Source organism: Talpa occidentalis, unplaced genomic scaffold, assembly GCF_014898055.3.
Source record: "Talpa occidentalis isolate TD23 unplaced genomic scaffold, MPIMG_talOcc4v2.1 talOcc4.8, whole genome shotgun sequence".
Classification (NCBI taxonomy): domain Eukaryota; kingdom Metazoa; phylum Chordata; class Mammalia; order Eulipotyphla; family Talpidae; genus Talpa; species Talpa occidentalis.
In genome coordinates, this window is record NW_023605194.1 from 46,427,019 (window position 1) to 46,446,190 (window position 19,172).

A 19,172-nucleotide genomic window follows, 5' to 3' on the forward strand; every position below is an offset into this window, starting at 1 on the left:
CCTCCTAGTGTCTGGAGGTGATGCACTACTGGCCAGTGCTATCTAGCACTGTTGATGGGTGACCGGTACTCTGCAGGTCACCTTTGAGAACTCACCATGGCTTCTGATTGTCCAGCACTGCCTCCCAGTGCTGTTTCCTCCATTGGTATCTGGTCCAGCCTCTGGTGCTGTCCATCATGACCTTCAGACTGTTGCTTTGAGCTGCTATGGTGTCATCGCAATGCCCCCCCTGTGTGCACCTCCAGCTATGGTGAGTTAGTGCCGGGACTGCTGCTTGCTGGTGTGCCATGAGCTTCAGGGCCTTGTTGATGAGACAGCACCATCTTGGATGAGTGGCCTCTTGTTTGGGACTTCTGGGCACAGTGTACACTATCTGGGGTGAGGTAGCTGCCCACTTGTGGCCTTAGAGACTCTCAAACGCCATTGTCGTTGTTCCCTGAACCTAAATGGTCTCTCAATTGTGTATGTGGTGAAGAACCCACAGGCAGTGTGACCTGTCCTCTACTGGGCACTGTCCTTGGGTCCTCTATAGCCCCTTCTATAGCACTGTTTCAATACTAGCCACATTGGAAGTGCTCAAGAGCCACATGGGTTGCAGATTATAAGACATTTTTATCATCGTGGAAAGTTCTACTGGACACTACAACTCTAGAATAAATTTCAGTTTTCAAAATAGCTACAGAGTATCCATCAATAGATAAGCAGATTCCCTGGGACAGGGGTGACAAGCTCTACTGTTTAAAAGAGCCAGACAAGTGAAGAAAATGACTGAAGTAGGCCATTATAAGAAAACCGAGATCACATCATATATAAAAGGAGGCCAAATACAAGAGAATCATGAGTACAAGTAAGTGATTGGACAGTGATAATCCCCTTCCGTTCTGGGCCAATAAGGAGTGAGGGAGACTGGTGATCTGGGGAAATCAGATCCAGACAGTGGTTACCGTGGAGGAAGCTAGGCTCAGGCTGAATTCGTCTTATTTTCCTATTTCCTTATATTCCTAGAAATCTGGATTTATATGTGATTCTTAAATTTTGGGTCACTAAATGAAAAATGTTTTAAATGCTGTGCTGATCAAACAATCATTCTTGAAGGTCTGATTTGACCTCACTTTTAGGATCTCGAATTCAAACTTCTTGGGTTTTGCTTTGTCGAGATCAGTTGTAGAGCTCCTTTTTGCCTCTATTTCTTATTTTCTTTTTTATAATTTTTAAAATTAAGTTCACATTGGTTTGCAACACTGTCTATGTATCGGAAATATAAGGTCCCTTCTCTTCAGGCTGCCCCCAGACTTCCACCTTTGCTCTCCATTCACCCCTCCTCTCTCTGCCCCCAGCCTCAGTTAGATTTCTAGGTTTTGTTTTTGGTTTACTGTTGTCTGACTCCTTGTTTTGTTTCATATCTGAGCACTATCATCCTGTGTTTGTCTTTCTCCTGCCTTATTTTGTTTAGCACAGTCTCCTCCAGTTCTATCCATGTTACGAAAAAAAGTACATTTTTTTTTTTATAGTTGACTAGTCCCCCTGTGTGTGTGCATGTATATCTACCACATCTGTTACTTCATGCCTCTGTCCTTGGTCGAGTGGGATGTTTCCACACATGGCTATTGTAACTAGTGCTGCAGTGAACACAGACGTGCACATATCCCTTTCACATTAGTGCTTTTTTTTTTTTTTTTAAAGATTTTATTTATTTTATACAAGCACTGGGTACAGTCAGAAGGGCGGGAGGGTGAGAGAATTCACCAGAGCCAGAGCAGGGAGCACAACAGGCAGACTGATGAAATACACTGCTAAGGGGAGCTGCGGGCGGCAGGGGAAGTCTGTTGCGCCATATGGGACCCTCACCGGTAGCCGGGGATCGAACCGGCGCTGCAGAGGCTGTGGGCAGCTTCGCAGCCCAGCACTCCACCACTGCGCCACCGGTGGAGGCCCCACATTAGTACTTTTTTTATTCTTTGAGTAGATGATGCCTAGGAGTAGAATTACTGCATCATATACTTGATCTATTTTTAATATTTTGAGAAACCTCCCTATTTTCCATAGCAGCTGGGCCAGTTCACATTACAGTACATCTCTGTTGGTAGAAACAGCACACCAGGGCTCCTTTTTTTCCACATCTTTGCCAACACTTGTTTCTGGTCTTTTTTTTTTTTTTTTAAGATTTATTTATTTATGCATACAAGAACTGGGGTACAGGTCAGAGGTGTGGGGTTGAGAGGATTCACTGGGACAGAGTGGGGAACAGAACAGGCAGATTAACTGAAATACACTGCTGAGGGGAGCAGTGGGCAAATTAGGAGAGGTCTGCTGCGCCACGTGGGTATCTTCCGGTCAGGGATAGAACTCATGCTGCAGTGGCCGCAGATAGCTTCATAGGTTGTGTCTTAACCCCTTGCGCCACCAGGGAGGCCCTTTCTGGACTTTCTTGACATGGATTATTCTCACAAGTCTGAGTTGTGCCTCTATTCTTTTTAAGTCATCTTTGCTTTCCCATCCTGCTTTTTTTCTTCCCTGTCTTTCACTATTTCTTTCATTTATTGATTGAATGTTCTCTATGTGCTAGGCATTGTGTTAGGGACTCAGGATACAAAGATGAGCCAACATAATGAATTGATATTTGTTTATATTATATAATAAGTCTAGTCACCATATGTCATTACAGACTTTGTCTTGTATTGAGAACTTTATGATCTACTATTTTAGCAACTTTCAACTATACAATACTGTATTTTTAGCTATAGCCATGCTGTACACTGACATCCCCTTGACTTATTTTATAACTAGAAGGGTATATATTTTGATCCCCCTTTATCCATTTAATTCACCTTCCCCCTCCCTCCCGTCTGGTAACCACTAACCTGGAGAAAAATCTTGGAAGTAGGGAAAGAAAAGACATCAGGGTGAGGGCCTCCCCTGGTGGCGCAGCCTTTGAGTGCTGGGCTGTGAGGCTGCCTGCAGCCTCTGCAGCGTGGGTTCGTTCCCCGGCCACTGGCGAGGGTCCCACAAAAACAAAACAAAACAAAACAAAAAAACTTACAGAAAAGACATCAGGGTGAGGGGAAGAGAAGATACAAGAAAAAGTTGTAGATCCAGGGCCACAAGGCTGTGGTGAGAGGAGTCTGAGGGCAGGAGGAGGCAACTTAAACAGTGTGGCTCAGGGCCAGCTGACAGATTTTAAGAACTAGGAATATTATTTAGCCCTCAAAAAGAATGAAATCTTGTGATTTGCAACAGTATGCTAAATGAAATAAGTGAGGCAGAGAAAGACAAATACTGTATGATCTCATTTATATGTGGAATCTAAAAAGCCAAACTTATAGAAACAGAGTGGAACGTTGGTTGCCAGTGGACTGTGGGTGGGAGAAATGGGGAGATGCAGGTCAAAGAATACAATGGTCAAAAAATACAAACTTCTAGCTGTAAGATGAAGAAGTTCTAGGTTCTGCTGCTCAACATGGTGATTATAGTGAATAACACTGTGTTAAAAACTTTGAAGTTGCTAGAAGACTAGATCTCGAATGTTCTCACCACAAAAAAGAAATAGCAAGTATGTGAAGTGAGGGAAGTGTTAGCTAGCAGTATGGTGGTGACCGTTTTGTAGTCTATGAGTATATGAAATCAACACACTGTGCTTCTTGATTTGACACAATTCATGTATCATATCTCAATTAAATTGGAGCAAAATCTGGGGGAAATATGAACAGGGAAAAATGACACACAGGGAATGCCCAGTGACTGGTAGAGGCAAAGACTGGAGGAGCACAGCTGCAGTCACTCAAAGCCCAGATTGAAGGTCATCCCTTGAAGCTACTGTAGACAGAGACCACGAGGGAGTCTCCTCATGAGCTTCCCCAGGGAGCACAATCTTGCTGACAGCTTGATTTCAATACATTTTTCATTTGTTCAAGCACAATTTGTGTGCTTTGTTTGGTTCTTTATTATGTCAGACCTAGGAAACAAAAGCACTCCATAGTAAAAGTTATAATAATAAATATATCAGTACTTGCCAACCGTAAACTCTTGTACTTCTTTTTTTCCTCTGCTTCTTCTGCCTTATCATAATCTAAATACCTTCACTATATGTCCTCCTTGGGTTTACTGCTCTTTTAATTTGAATGAGGAGAATGACACAGATCCACATGTCTCCGAGGGTGAGGGAGAGGTGGAGGTGGAGGTAAGGAAGGAGAGATTTGCAGAAAACTAGACACATGTATAAACCACCTCAGAAATCTATGCAGCTTCAGCAGCCCCCTTGTGTGCCCCAAGTAAGTCAAGCTCCTGTGGAGTCCAGGGTCTGTTATTTTGTGTGTTTTGTTTTTTTTGGCCTCGGCTTTGCATTTCTAACAGAGATGTTGGACAAGCTGTTAAACACAAAGGACTTACTTTTCTCTTCAATAAAGTGAGGGTTTGGGTTCCGCCATGAGCCCTTCCTTGCTCTGCTTTCACTAGCAGTTGCTCCTTCAGCACCAGAACCAGCCTGCACCTTCGGCAGCTGGCGTCACACTGTCCAGTCACTGGTGTCCACCTACTGCTGCCACAACATTTGGGGCTCCTTGAGGCAAGACCCATCTTATTGGTCACTGGACCCTTGGCCTCGCCCCAATCTCTCACACAGTAGTGCTGTACTGAGCACAGTCGTCTGCCACAACAGCACTGTTTTTGTGATAAATCTATACAATATAAGGTAAACATTTCCTTCCAGAAACTAAAGAAGAAGCCATTGGCCTTCATGTAAATGTTTTAGCGCTTCACGCTGCCAGCTGTGGCTCTCTCATACCTATTTGGGGATCCTCTGTAATAGCCCCCTCCCCTCACCACCCCCCCAGGGCCTCTGTCTTCTCACTGCACTCTGGAGCTGTTTAAGGCTCTGCCCACAACTGTGCCGAGGACAACTACAGTGCTTGCCCAGAGTAGGATAGATTTTTTTTTTTTTGGCATGTGTCAAAAGTTTTGTGTTTTTCAGTGGTAAGAGTTAAACCTTACAACTTGTTTCAGAGAGGAAGCAAGAAAGCGACACGGCGCTAGGGGTGTTTAACAAGGACCAGGAGGAAGGATTTTTCTTTGCTCAAGGGAAGACATCAGAAGTGTAGATGTGCATGTACAGCTGAAGCCCTGAAGAAAAATGAGCCAGGGAAAGCACTTCAAACACATACAGGTTGGTTTCTGCCGTGAGTATGGGATGACATCTCTCCTTGGGATTGATCCCATATCGGGAAAAAGAATTTCGTGATGCAAAGTTACCATGTGAGAAATGTGTAATTTGATGTTTAAGTGATTTTAACAGAGAAAAACATCAAAGCCTCGTTGTTTTGGTGATTTAGTCTTTTTTATTTATTTATTTTTTATTTTTTTTTAATAGAGGCATGTTTTTATTTATTTATTTGTTTGTACATGCACTGGGTACAGTCAGAAGCGCGGGAGGGTGAGAGAATTCACCAGAGCCAGAGCGGGGAGCAGAGCAGGCAGAAGGACCGAAGTACACTGCTGAGGGGAGCAGCGGGCGGCAGGAGAGGTCTGCGCGCCATGTGGGACCCTCCCGGGGATCGAACCGGCGCCGCAGAGGCCGCGGGCAGCTTCACAAGCCAGCGCTCAACCGCTGCGCCACAGGGGAGGCCTGATTTAGTCTTAAAGAAAAAATCTGGTTATTCTTTGTAGGTGATTTCTAAGACCCTTTCTAAACTTCTATTTTTCTCTGACTAGACATTTCTCTATTCTAATTTAATAATTTCCTTAAGTATATTTTATTGACACAAAAATTGATGAGTATATATCACAAGGGAATGTAAAGATTTTTTTCCTCTCAGCAATATTAGTCACATGGTCTCCTAAAAGTTCTTATAAACCCGAGTCACCATTCCTCAGGCAGCCACAAGATGGTAGCATTGGGCCAAAAGTCGGAGAAAGGTCCACCCGGAAAGCATTTGTTAGTTGCCGTGATGGTGCCTAAAGACTTCTCAACTGGTTGTTTATTTGTCTCTGCACCTCTAAGGTTTGGTGTGCTGTATCCTTGTTTGCAACAGACATTTCATGAATAAAGCCTAGAGGGATCTGAAGAACTCTTAAATATTCCAGCAATTCCAGGTTGCTCAGGCCCCTGCTGCTATCAGTGCTGTGTAGCAGAGAATGCTTTCACCCACTGGGGAACATGTGTGCGCTAAGGACCAATTGTTATTTCAAACTCTGGGATCAGAGGTAGGGTTGACATGGAAGCTGAGAGGTACACTTTAGGATTTTAGCAAACAGAGTGTAGGGAGGTGCTCTGTCTCTAAATGATGTTATGAATTCAGTGTCACTGCATGGTAGTCTTCCACAAGGGAGGGCACATCGGTTTGGCTTGCTACATGCTATGCATCTTAGCATATGAAACAGTTGCCACATACTGACATCCCTTTTCCATCGAATTCGGTCTATATTTTCAGTTTCCTGAAACGACAGTTTTGGAGACTGCACAGAGAAGGAACCATTACTCAACTATATGCCCCGCTTCTGGTTTCCACTTTATTTCTGCCCTATACCTTGAGTGTTTTCAGTGCAGACAAATTATTTATCCTAAGGTTCTATACCAGTGTTCCACAAGTGTAATTACTAGATACCCCTGCCTCTCCATTATTCAAAAAAGTATAAATTCTTGGGCTCACTGTGTACCCATTGGATCAGAATGTTTAGCAGTGAGAGCCAAAGACTGTGTTTTTAATAAGTTCTCTTAGGTTTTTCTTCTAATAGTTGAGAATTTTGATTTAAAAAGAGAGTCACTGGGGCCTCCCCGGTGGCGCAGCTGTTGAGCGTTGGTTGTGAAGCTGCCCGCAGCCTCTGCAGCGCCGGTTCGATCCCTGGCCGCTGGGCGAGAGTCCCACATGGCGTGCAGACCTCTCCTGCCACGCCTGCTGCTCCCCTCAGCAGTGTACTTCGTCAGTCTGCCTGTTCTGCTCCCCGCTCTGGCTCTGGTGAATTCTCTCACCCTCCCACGCTTCTGACTGTACCCAGTGCTTGTATAAATAAATAAATAAATAAATAAATAAATAAATAAATAAATAAATCTTTAAAAAAAAAAAAAGATAGTCACATCCTCAGATAGCTTGTGAAGAAGGAGAGAGAGAGAGAGAGAGAGAGAGAGAGAGAGAGAGAGAGAGAGAGAGAGAGAGAGAAAGAAAGAGGGAGAGGCAGAGAGAGAGACAGGCAGAGGCAGACAGAGACTTACAGGTGGTGGGGCAGAGAGAGACAGAAAGAGACACACACACACACAGAAACTAGATCACACTAGATCAGAATAGACACACATGCCATCTCAGGATCAGCCAGTGAACAGCAGCCACCCCACAATATCTCTAAACCTCACACAGAACCACCATGTTGCCAACAGGGAACAGAAAATAACATGAATTAATTGCTGCTATCATTCAGGCTGCATTTAGTTTTGCACTAGTTATTTTAAGTGCTGGATCAGGGGAATGAAGGGTAAATAGGAGAGCGATGGATAAACTAATAGCATTATACACTTCCCCCAAAAGTAGATATTAAGACCATAAACTCTCAGCTTGAAATTCATTAACCTCTTTCCTTTGAAATTGCTCTCACCACCATGACACACCATTGTTGTCAGTGAGGATTCTTCCAAGGGTTAATTTCAGCAACAGCTTTAGGAACAATAGCTAATTTGTTAAAAAGTCAGAAATTGAGGGACTCCCCGGTGGCGCAGCAGGTTGAGCGCAGCAATGTGAAGCTGTCTGCAGCCTCTGCAGTGCGGGCTCAATTCCCGGCTGGCCAGAGAGAAACCCACTTAGCGTGGCAGACCTCTCCTGTCTCGCCCACTGTTCCCCTCAGCAGTGTGTTTCGTCCTTCTGCCTGTTCTGCTCCCTGCTCTGTCTCTGGTGAATTCTCTCACCCTCCCGCGCCTCTGGCCTGTACCCCAGTGCTTGTATAAATAAATAAATCTTTAAAAAAAAATCAGAAATTGAACAGCAAATACAACTAGTAAACAAACATATGGTAAAACCTAGAAGTTCTACTAGAAAGGAGAATGAAATAAAAACGAGGAACAGATAATATTCTGTGAAATTAGCAAAAAGAAAAATGTTGTAAGTGATACTACTCAATGTTGATGAGGGTACTGTGACCCTAGCTTGCCTATGCATTACTGGGGACACCACACATTAGTACAAATCTTCAGCAATGCAATTTAGGGACATGTATATATAAAGTCACAAAAATGTTTAGATCCTTTGCTTTAATATTTTCATTCTTGGAGATCCGAATCTTAAAGAAATAGCATAAAATGTGGAAAAAAACTTTTACTTCAAAGTGTATATCACAACATTATTTAATATTTTTATTTAGCAAAGAAAGGAAATAGCCAAAATGTGCAGCAATTGTCTCATTCAATTTGGTGCAGTTAACTTATATTTTATAATAGAGCCATTTAAAATATAATGATGAAGACAAAGGAGCAGCAGAAAGTCTATGAGTGATTTGAATGAAATAATAAAATACGCTACATGCTATATTATTTTCTGTGCATCTCTGTATATTTGTAACAGTCAATGATTTAATTTTAATGTGACTGTAGATTAAACGATACAGATACAGCACAGGAAGGAAATGTAGCACAGTGAGGAAGTTGTGTTAAGAAGCTGGATTATGGGTGATTGCTTTATTTCCTTCGTCTCCCAAGCAGCTCCCTGGATAATTCCTTTTGCCCTTTCAGATACACTCTTTGCCCTGCCCTCAGCCACAGAAGCTGACCAGTTGAGGTAGCCAGTGTGGACTCCCCTTCGGGGAGCAGAGAAGAGGGTGAAGAGGGAACCCCCTGCCTGCAGGATCACCTTGTCCTGGTTATGATAGGGCGTTAGCGAGGAAGGGCAGGGCCTCATACCCAGAATCGGGGTTGGCACATGCTCACCTAGCACAGGCTGCAGGTCCACTGAATGACTACTGGTCCATTTTCTTTAAACAAAACTCTGGCTTTGAACTGAAATTCCTGTCCTGATGATGCCTGCATGAATGTTGGACATCGGTACCATCAGAAATTAACCAGCAGGCCAGGATGTACCAAGGTCAAGATAATTGGTAAGCCGAGAACAAACTGGGAACTAAACATCACAAAAACCCAGGAACTTCTTGACCAGCTGTTCTGAAGAACTGATTTACTTATGACTGTTTTTGCTCAGCTCACTGTTTTTGCTCTAGCAGGTAACAACCTGCTGGAGATGAGATGTCAGAGCGGTCTCTTCAGGGTGATATGCCCACCATTCTCAGATAGCTGACCAGTTACCTACATAAATGCGCTTCTTATAGATTCAGTTCCTGTCTATGGTATTAGCATCTGTCGTGACAGGCAGCAGGACCCGGCATTACAGGTAACGGTTATGTCTCCTAAAGGGAGGTCGCTGCTCCTCAGTTCTTCCTCCTGAGTTCCAGTGGTCAATCTCCCCTCTTAGGGGTGGTGACAGCTTTGCTGTCCCTTGTGGTTTCTTTCCACCGTCTCCACATCTTTGCAAACAGTCTCTTTATTAAACCCACATACAATTGTCCTAAATGGAGTATGCCTTCTGTTTCCTGGTGAGAAATGGACACACCTTTAACTATATCTTTTATTTTCTGTGTATCTTCTGATGCTGTGATGTCTAACCCGGAGAGACTGCCCCTCCCAGGACTTGCCAATTCCTGGAGATAGCAAACTACTCGCCAATAGGCATGTCTTTCATCAAATGAATCAGTTGTGAGCCCACATCTCCACCCTCTCCTTCAAGGAGCTCTTATTTTCAGGGTCACCGTTCCCCTGACCTACATGCCCCATGGCCAGGTACAGACAACTGGGGGTACCCTTATCCTCCAGAACCTGCTGGCATTCAAGCTAGCCACCCCTGAGCCTGCATAACCTGCCTTACCCGCTCCTTTCTGCAGAAACCAAAATAAGGGCTCTAGCCCACATTTCCCCCTTGTTCCCTCAGCCTCCAGACTGACCCTGTGCTTCCCTTGACATAAGCCCCACCCCATGTCATGCCTCTCTTCCCTTCCCCGCCCTTGGGAACTGTGAATGGGTAAAAAATTATCTTTTCGGGCCTCCCTGGTGGCCAGGTGGTTGAGCGCAGTGCTGTGAAGCTGTCCGCAGCCTCTGCAGTGCCTGTTCGATCCCCGCTGGCCACGGAGCAACCCACATGGCACGGCAGACCTCTCCTGCTGCCCGCTGCTCCCCTCAGCAGTGTGGTCAGTCAGTCTGCCTGTTCTGCTCCCCGCTCTGTCTCTGGTGAATCCTCTCACCCTCCTGCACATCTGGCCTGTGCCCCGGTTCTTATATAAATAAATAAATCTTAGGAAAAAAAAAAGAAAAAAAAGAAATTATCTTTTCAATGGCAAGCTTCTGATGTGTTGGCCTCATCCTGAATTGCAACAATCTGAATAGTGATAAAACCTTCAGTGAAAAATTGATACAAGTAGTTTGATACTGTTGTCATTTTTTAAAATGGAGAGCACCCAACATAACCTGTGGTCTTGCAAGAGTCATAACCGGGAAATGTTACAGCCACGTGGTGGATTTTAGCTGGAAAGTTAGAAATCTCTTATTTCCCCATAGGCAACCACTGCCCCCAGTGAGAAACTCAAATGTTGTATTAATAGATGATGAAAACAAGCAACTGAAAAATTGAAATATGAAGGTCCGCTTAGTCAGTATCAGGTTGGATGTTTTATAGAGACAATCTTGAGGAAAATAGGTAGAGGGTTATTTTTTTAATGAAGCTTAAAAAACAGCGGGGGAAAAATGAAGCATGATTTAGAAAGACGTACTACTTGGAGTTGATGTATTAATATGTGCTAGAAATGAGTGGTCCAGGAAGCATCAGTCTGCCTGAGCTTTGGTCGTTTTTCAAGCCTGGATGAATGTAAACCAAAAGCAAATTGTCACAAGTGGATCTGAACGATAGATTGGCTAATTTTCATAGTAAAAGCAGCGACAGGAAAAGCGATAGATGACAGCACCTCTGAACCTCTTTGCCTGCATTTTAGAAATAAATTAGTTTCTGAAATGAATTCACCCTCAAATCAGTCTTGCAAAGCAGTTGGGACTGTGCCAATATATACTTGTAGGTACTGAAAAAAATTCATAGTCATACATCTCACCTCTGAAAGGTTCTGCAGGTAGAAGCAGTAACTGAGCCTGAGTCTCACAGACCTCCCATCACTCCCTTGCCTTATAAATAACCTTTGTGATTCTGCAGGGAAATTTTCAGGCCTGCGTTCTTTGTTGGTCTGGTTTTTGCTGTCCGGAAGCCGTGATCGCTGTACTCAGGGAGCTCGTGAGTTAGCAGGGGCTGTGGTCACAGAACTTGTTTTTGGAGCATCTTGAATTGTTAGAAAAATTTCAGGAAGCCCAGTCATTTCTGGATTGAATAAGGAGTTAAGAAAAGGGAATAACATTATGTGGGTTGGTCTCCCCAAAAGGGTCAGGTCAACTTTTCTCATTGTGCCCCGAGTAGGTCATGTGTCACCCTGATATGGGAATTACAGGCTGTGGAGACCCTCTGAGCCTTGGGAGGTCTATCACCACTACTTAAAAATTCAGATTTTTTTTTTTAAGATTTATTTTATTTATACAAGAACCGGGGTACAGGCCAAATGTACAGGAGGGTGAGAGGATTCACCAGAGACGGAGTGGGGAACAGAACGGGCAGACTGAAATACACTGCTGAGGGGTGCAGAGGGCACGACAGGAGAGGTCTGCTGTGCCATGTGGGTTGCTCCAAGGCCGACGGGGATTGAACCGGCACTGCAGAGGCTACGGACATCTTCACAGCGCTGTGCTCAACCACCTGCACTGCCAGGAAGGCCCAAAATTCAGATTGTTTTGAGTTGAGAGCAGTCAGGGCCCTGAATGCTAGGAGAAGACTTTGTCCTTGCCTAAGTCCTTCACCCCTCTCTAATGAAAGACGAGATCATTAGTTTCTGCCCATTTCTCAATCCAACAAGCTGTCCTCTCCCTTTTATGACTTAGAAGAACGTAGTTTTGGGGGTCTTATTCACTTGTAGTTTTATTGGCGAACGTGTGCTCTCTACCTAAGAAGCTCATTTTTATTCTCAGGGTAAAGAGGAGGTATCCCTTTTTCTTGTCTTTCGTGTGAAGTGTAAGGTCAGGAAAGGACCAGTGCAGGTTTTTTGATCCAGCAGACCAGGTAAAGGAGGAATCAGAGTCCTCAGTGGTTTTGCAGGCTTTTATTGGGAGTACCAGGTACATGGCAGGCAGGGGTGCTGGGGGCCCGGGAGGCTGGCTGGCCTCCCAGGCCCCCAGCAAATCCTCACTCTATCTGGGCTCTCTGGCATTCTCTGTTTCTGCTTCTTTGCTTCTCTCTTGGCTTCTCTTCGGCTTCTGCTCAGCTTCTGCTGGTGTCCCCGTGATGCCAGCCCTTAAAAGCACAGTCTTAGCCCAGGTGAATCCCACCTACCTATGCCCATACCCTATTCCAGGTGCCCGCCATCAGGCATGCATTCAGGACTGCAAGGATCCATCATCTATCCTGATGGCGGGAGGGCAGAAAAGCCTGACATTTTCCTTACCCTACAGTCCACCCCCTCAGGGTTTTCTGCCATACAGTCTATACATATATACAATTTTCTTAGCAAACATAAACAATGCAGCCATGGCCCACAAAAGCAAACACATCACAATATAACAAAATACAACAGAACACAAATAAGTCCAGGCAGGGCCCCAACCTAGTGCAAAAGACAATTATTGGTACCAGCAGATGAGCCACCAAATCTGCTGCCGAAGGCACTGCTCATACGAGGGAGGGGAGCCACTCACAGCATCTACTGTAACACGCCAGGAGCCGTCAGGCTTCCTGGTCTTCTCTGGCTGTAGTCTCGGCTACAAGACACACACAGCATCCACCCCCAGGATGCACTCGCTCTGGGATTGGCGATTCTATTCTGTTGGGGGTAATCGCCAACCCTCAGGGTTTCTGTCTGCAGTCGCTCCAACATTCGGCCTTCACAGCCACCCATCCGACTCGCAGACCCCTGCACTCAGGCCAACCCACTGCACAAGCACATGGGTCGGGGATCCCAACTCTACTTGCGGCTTGGGCTCCACCTCAAGCCACATTCCCCACCTGTCCCCCAAGGACGGGTTCCTCAGCTCCTCACCCTCACTAGGCAACGAGCAGGGCATCACCCACAGGTGATTTTACGAGACTCACTGTCCTTCCTCAGCTTACTTAGTGCTTAACAGCCGCTCAGGCCTTCCCAAACTCAGCATCAGCACCAGCTTTTGCCTTCTCAGTTGGCTTTTTTCCTCTGCTTAGCTGCTGGGCATACACAGGCTGCTTTTGGCCATCAAGGCCCACTGGCCACCCCCAGATTCTCAAAATACATAACCTGCCAAGGTCCTCCGCCTTCTGGCTGGATTGTCAGTCCAAGTCCATTAGGCCTCTCCCTGCATCAGCACTGGCGAGCTCCGAATTGTGGTCCTCTTTCCCCGATGATTCTGCTGCCTCAGGGGTCATTGGCTGGTCCTCTCGGGCGTCTCCTCCTCCAGGCGAGGTCTCCTCCCGCAGCTGCCAGGAAGGTGTCCACCTTCTGTGCCGCCATGGCGCCTCCAGCACAGGCACACACAGTCTGTTACTCCTTAGTCCCTCCAGGTCTTCGGAGGGCTCCATACCAGACTGCATGGATCATCTTGCTGACTTACGCCAATTGTAAGGTCAATGTAAGGCAACCAACCCATTCCGGGCAGGTTTATGAACGGTTCTAGCTGCCACATGCTCTTCGCCGTTGTTTGTAGTCGCCGTACTCCTCGGTACACTCCACTCCTCCACCCTTAACACCGCACCACCACCACCCCGCACTCTGCTGCACCACCCTTGTAAATCAGTCTCTTAGCTCAGGTGGACCCACTTCAGGTGCCCGCCATCAGGCATGCACCCAGGACCACAGGGCTCCCTCATCTATCCTGATGGCGGGAGGGCAGAAAAGCCTGATACCTTTTACCTACCCTACAGTCAGGAATGGACCAGTGCAGGTTTTCTGATCCAGCAGACCAGGTAAAGGAGGAGTCAGAGTCCTCAGTGGTTTTGCAGGCTTTTATTGGGATTACCAGGTACACGGCAGGCAGGGGTGCTGGAGGGCTGGGATGCTAGCAGGCCTCCCAGCCCCCAGCAAATCCTCACTCTATCTGGGCTCACTGGCGTTCTCTGCTTCTGCTTCTTTGCTTCTCTCTTGGCTTCTCTTCGGCTCCTGCTTGGCTTCTACTGGTGTCCCCATGATGCCAGTCCTTAAAAGCCCAGTCTCAGCCCAGGTGAATCCCACCTACCTATGCCCACACCCTACTCCAGGTGCCCACCATCAGGCATGCATTCAGGACCGCAGGGATCCATCATCTATCCTGATGGCGGGAGGGCAGAAAAGCCTGGCATTTTCTTTACTCTACAGAAGTCTCCCCCTTCCTCTCCTTGATGCCTCAGGTCCCTAAACACAGGATTCTTTAGAATTTACAGCCATGTGAATTCTCCATAAGTGTGTTATTAAGTTGATTTTTCCTTTGCTAACCCTTCTGGTGCTGTTTGGATTACTCTTCCAGCCTGAGAAGAGCCCAGAGGGGTACGGGATGATTTCCTTTACACCCTGACTAACAGAAGGAGGAAGGGAAGGGATAGTTTCCAAGTGCTGACTCATTTGAGATGTCAAAAGATAAATGAGTACTTCTCCTGCTGGCTCTCTCTTCCCCCTGGAAATGGAGTGGATTAGCAGAGCGACGAACTTCCCTTCGATTCTAGGGTAATTGTGTAGACAATGCTTTTATTTTGATTAAGTTCAGCTTTATTGAGGTTAGGCTATGCTGAAGGATTGGCCTCTCCAAGATATCAGATTGGACCTTCCCAAGATGTGTCACTTTGGCACACAGATTATTTCATTTATTTATTTATTTTTAAAGATTAATTTATTTATGCATACAAGAACTGGGGTGTAAGCCAGAGGCGCGGGGGGTGGGAGCATTCACCAGAGACAGTGGAGAGCAGAACAGGCAGATCTACTGAAATACACTGCTGAGGGGTCTGCTGTGCCATATGGGTTTCTCCCTGCCAGCGGGGGATCGAACTCGTGCTGTAGTGGCTGTCGATAGATAGCTTGATAGCGCTGTCTTTAACCCCTGCGCCACCAGGGAGGCCCCACAGATTATTTCAAACTGAGGCGAGTTGAGGCCCTACAGACTTGTGAGAAACTGACTATTCTCTTAGCTATGTTGAAGAATAGAAATTGGGGGTATTACCTAGAATTAGGATTTTTACCAGAGATTACCTTTCCATTGGAGAAAACTATCTATATGGCAGGGCAGGGCAAATATATAATTATAGAGCTTCTCATCTTTGTCATGAGTCACCCTCTCCTCATCATGTGAGTCTTCTCCCCCACCCTTTCCCCTTGAATCCCAGGTCTCTATCCTTTTCCTAAGTTCAGGATATATACTCCCCGCTCCCATTTTGCCTCATTTGCTTTAGAATTCACATTCATTTGAATTCTCCATATGTATGTAATTAAATTTGTTCTTTTCGCCTACTAATCTATCTGATGTTAATTTTTTTAAGATTTATTTATTTATACATATAAGAGCTGGGGTACAGGCCAGATATGCAGGGGGGAGAGAGGATTCACCAGAGACAAAGCAGGGAACAGAACAGGCAGATTGACTGAAATATGCTGCTGAGGGGAGCAGCGGGCAAGACAGGAGAGGTCTGCCATGCCATGTGGGTTGCTCCATGGCTGACCGGGGATCGAACTTGTGCTGCAGAGGCTGCAGATTGCCTCATAGTGTGGTGCTCAACCCCTTGTGCCACCAGGGAGGCCCTGTCTGGTGTTAACTTGATTAACATCAGTCAATCTGAGGGGAAGGGGGCATTGACTCTTAACCTCTGCAATGCTTTTAGAGCTGTTTGACCACAGTGATTTCCGTGCCAGCTCCTGATACCTATGCAAAGGGCTTAGTCCTTTCTCCTAAATCTGAAAACGGAAGACTACGATTAAGATCCTTGTTTTAGAGAATGTTGTACATATGCCATAGATATATTTATCAGAAGTATATGACAAATGGCCTTTTTCAGCCATGTCTAATGGTTCCTTCAAGTTGGTCCCAGATACCTTTATGAGAAACCTACTTTGGGGTGAGGGAAGGGAATAAGAGCATGAGGTCTCATCCTCAGTTCCTAACTGATGGACTGGCTGGCAAAGTCTGTTTTGAGGATTAAAATGAGACAACATCTGTAAAGCACTTACAGCTCCTGTGGTTGGAGATCAGAAAGTAGAAGTTAATACTGATAAAGCCACAAATTAGAAGTGATTACTATTACCACTTAATAGGTAAGAAAACTAAGGTTCAGACAGGTTAAGTAATCTGTCCGAAATTGCACAGTTAAAAAGGGAAGGAACTTGGATGTGAAGTTTAGTCACTCTTATTTCAGTCTCTCTTCTTCCTGCTCCTTCAAGATACTTTGCAAATAAACTTGCAAACCCAGATTCATATCACATTTTAAGATGCTCAAGGGTTGAAAGGCTGTGTTTACAAAAGCAGATTTAGTATTTTCTATTTTCAGAGGAATAGCCTGGGTGGCAAACTACAGAAGGAGGAGAAAATAAGCAAACATTTCCAGAGTGAGTGGAGCAGACAAGTACACTGTGCAGAGGAGAATTCTGGAAGATTCTGACCCATTCTGATTTATTGAGATAAAATGATCTTAGAAAACATTTAGTCCCAATTTTGCTTCATGTTTGTATATGTACCCAAGTACTTTTTTAATATAAGATTTATTTATTTATGCATATACAAGAATTGGGATACAGGCCAGAGATGTGGGTGATGAGAAGATTCACCAGAGAGAGAGCAGGGAACAGAACAGGCAGACTGACTGAAATACACTGCTGAGGGGAGCATTGGGCAAGAGAGGAGAGGTCTGCTGTGCCATGTTGGTAGCTCCCTGGCCCTCATGCTGCAGAGGCTGCATAGATTCATGGTGCTGTGCTTAACCCTTTGCACCACCAGGGAGGCCCTGAAGTACTTTCTTGATATATTAATGGAAATCATAAGATTTCATAGTTATGGATAAACCACGATGAAGTAGTGAAAATTTAACTAGCCTCTTAAGTGTCCCAATTAATCATGTCTTCACATGATGAGAAGTCCTTTTTTTATTATTATATTGAAAAGAAGCATACAGAGCAGGGTTTGGTAAACTATAGCTTGAGGGCCCAATCCAGCCTGATACCTACTTTTGTAAATAAGTTTTTATTGAAATGTGGCGACGCTCATCTATTTATGGCTTCTTTCATGAAACAGAGGGGGAGTTGAATAGTGGCAATAGAAGCCAGGTGACCTGCAAAGCCTGACATATTTACCAGCTGATCACTCAGAATAAATTTGCTGACCTCTAAGCTAGAGGTGTGTATAAAAAGTAATTGTGGCATTTCTGTGTTCCAACATCCTAAGTACATATTATCTTAAAACACCAACCATCTATTTCCACTGACATATATGCTTCAACACCTGGAAGATAAGTGACTTTTGTATGGACACTGTGTATACTCATCTCTTGGAAGGACTTACAGTGTTAGGTAAAATGTGCCTAAAGTTCCTTCGCCAGACAAATTCTCTGAGAATCTGATCTCAAATGAAACATATTCCACAAAAGTGTTTGTGGATATACATGATGCAAGAGAATGAGTGCTCTGAGATTCTTGGAATGGGATGAGGATTTATGGCCTGGGATGGTACAGTATCTCGGTACCTGAGTGGGAAATTTACCAGTCCCTGACTCCTCTCCCTGTCTGACCTCAAGCAGCAGAAAGTGTCTGGAGCACAGAGCCCATGGGTCATGTTATTTGTCACTGAAGTCTTCTGAATGACCTGGAGATACCAACTGAAATCTGGTTGTGTTCACTCATGTCTCCCCTGGTATCCCTGCACCAGCCAAAACAGCAAAGGTAAATCTAAGCCCATTACATCCGCTCTGTAGACTTCAGAGTCCTCCATGAGAAACTGTCCTCAGATCTAGGACTGATGAGTAGGTGTGGGGAAGACTGGGAAGGAAATAGAAATAACTCATTTCTAGTGGCATTCACTGTGCCAGCTTGGGTGAGCCTGACTGATCAACTTCATGTAGATTGGGGAGAAAACTAGTTATTAGAACAAGAGCTGAAAGCTCTAATTTTTCACCATCAGTACTTCAGATAGAATAAATTATCTGTTTTATCTGAAAATTCCAGTGTCAGAGCTTCTGTCTTTCTACCCCCTGCAGAAGCTGATACTCTGATATTATTTCAGTTGTTTAACCTCTAGCATGCAGAGAGGGCCTAAAGACCACATCAGATGTTGTCAGGGATGATGGCCCATTGTGGAGCAAGGCCTTCAAAGGAGGGCAAGGTGGGCTTGTGAAGTCCAGAGGGGACTTGGATTACAAGTTTTACACGTGTCCCAGGCCAGCCCCATCTCTTAATCCTCTTTTCTGTTGTCTCACTACACAATGCCTCCATTAATGGAATCTGAGGATGAAACTCCTTTACAATGAACATGGTGTGCTAAAACAACAGCCTCATAAATCACACGGATCACTTCTGCAATATATCAGGTAGGTAGTACAGCTGTGATATCCCTGCTGATCTCTGTAGTCAGGGCACAAATCTCTTCACATACATTTTTGATTCTGTTCCCAAAGCTGAAGGGAAACAGTCTACCTGCCCTCTTTAGTGACTCTACCACCTAGACTTGCAGGTATTCTGAGACCTCTTGACCATGACCTTCTCAACCACAAAATTCACAACAAAATTATTCTTTGAGAGCCCACTAACCACTAGATAATTTTGTGGTTAAACACACACACACACACACACACACACACACACACACACACACACACACATTCACCATCAGGAAGGAATTAAGCAATCATTTACACTAATGTATGGCATGCTATAAAGAAAAAAAAAAGGGGGGAATCACATAAGAAGAGGACCTGACCAATTTGGTGGGGAAAATGACATCGGAGCATGTGCAGAATCCCTAAGGTGGGAAAGAATTCGGTCTTTTCAAAGAACTAAAAGAAAAGACAGTCCATTCTGGCCACTGAGTGAGTGGGAGAGGGAGAAAACTGCCTGTATTTATATTCATTTTAACTTTATTTTGTGATCTTGTT

At 44.9% G+C, this 19,172-nt stretch overlaps 1 protein-coding gene across 1 annotated transcript in view; it reads left to right on the forward strand.

Moving 5' to 3' along the window:
• Positions 1 to 5,144: 5,144 nt before the first annotated feature.
• Positions 5,145 to 19,172, forward strand: part of CTNNA3 (catenin alpha 3) — a 1,457,807-nt gene continuing 1,443,779 nt past the window's right edge. Inside the window, exon 1 of the mRNA XM_054690496.1 lies at positions 5,145 to 5,158. The gene's annotated coding sequence lies outside the window, so the exon portion shown is untranslated. The remainder of the gene's footprint in view (positions 5,159 to 19,172) is intronic.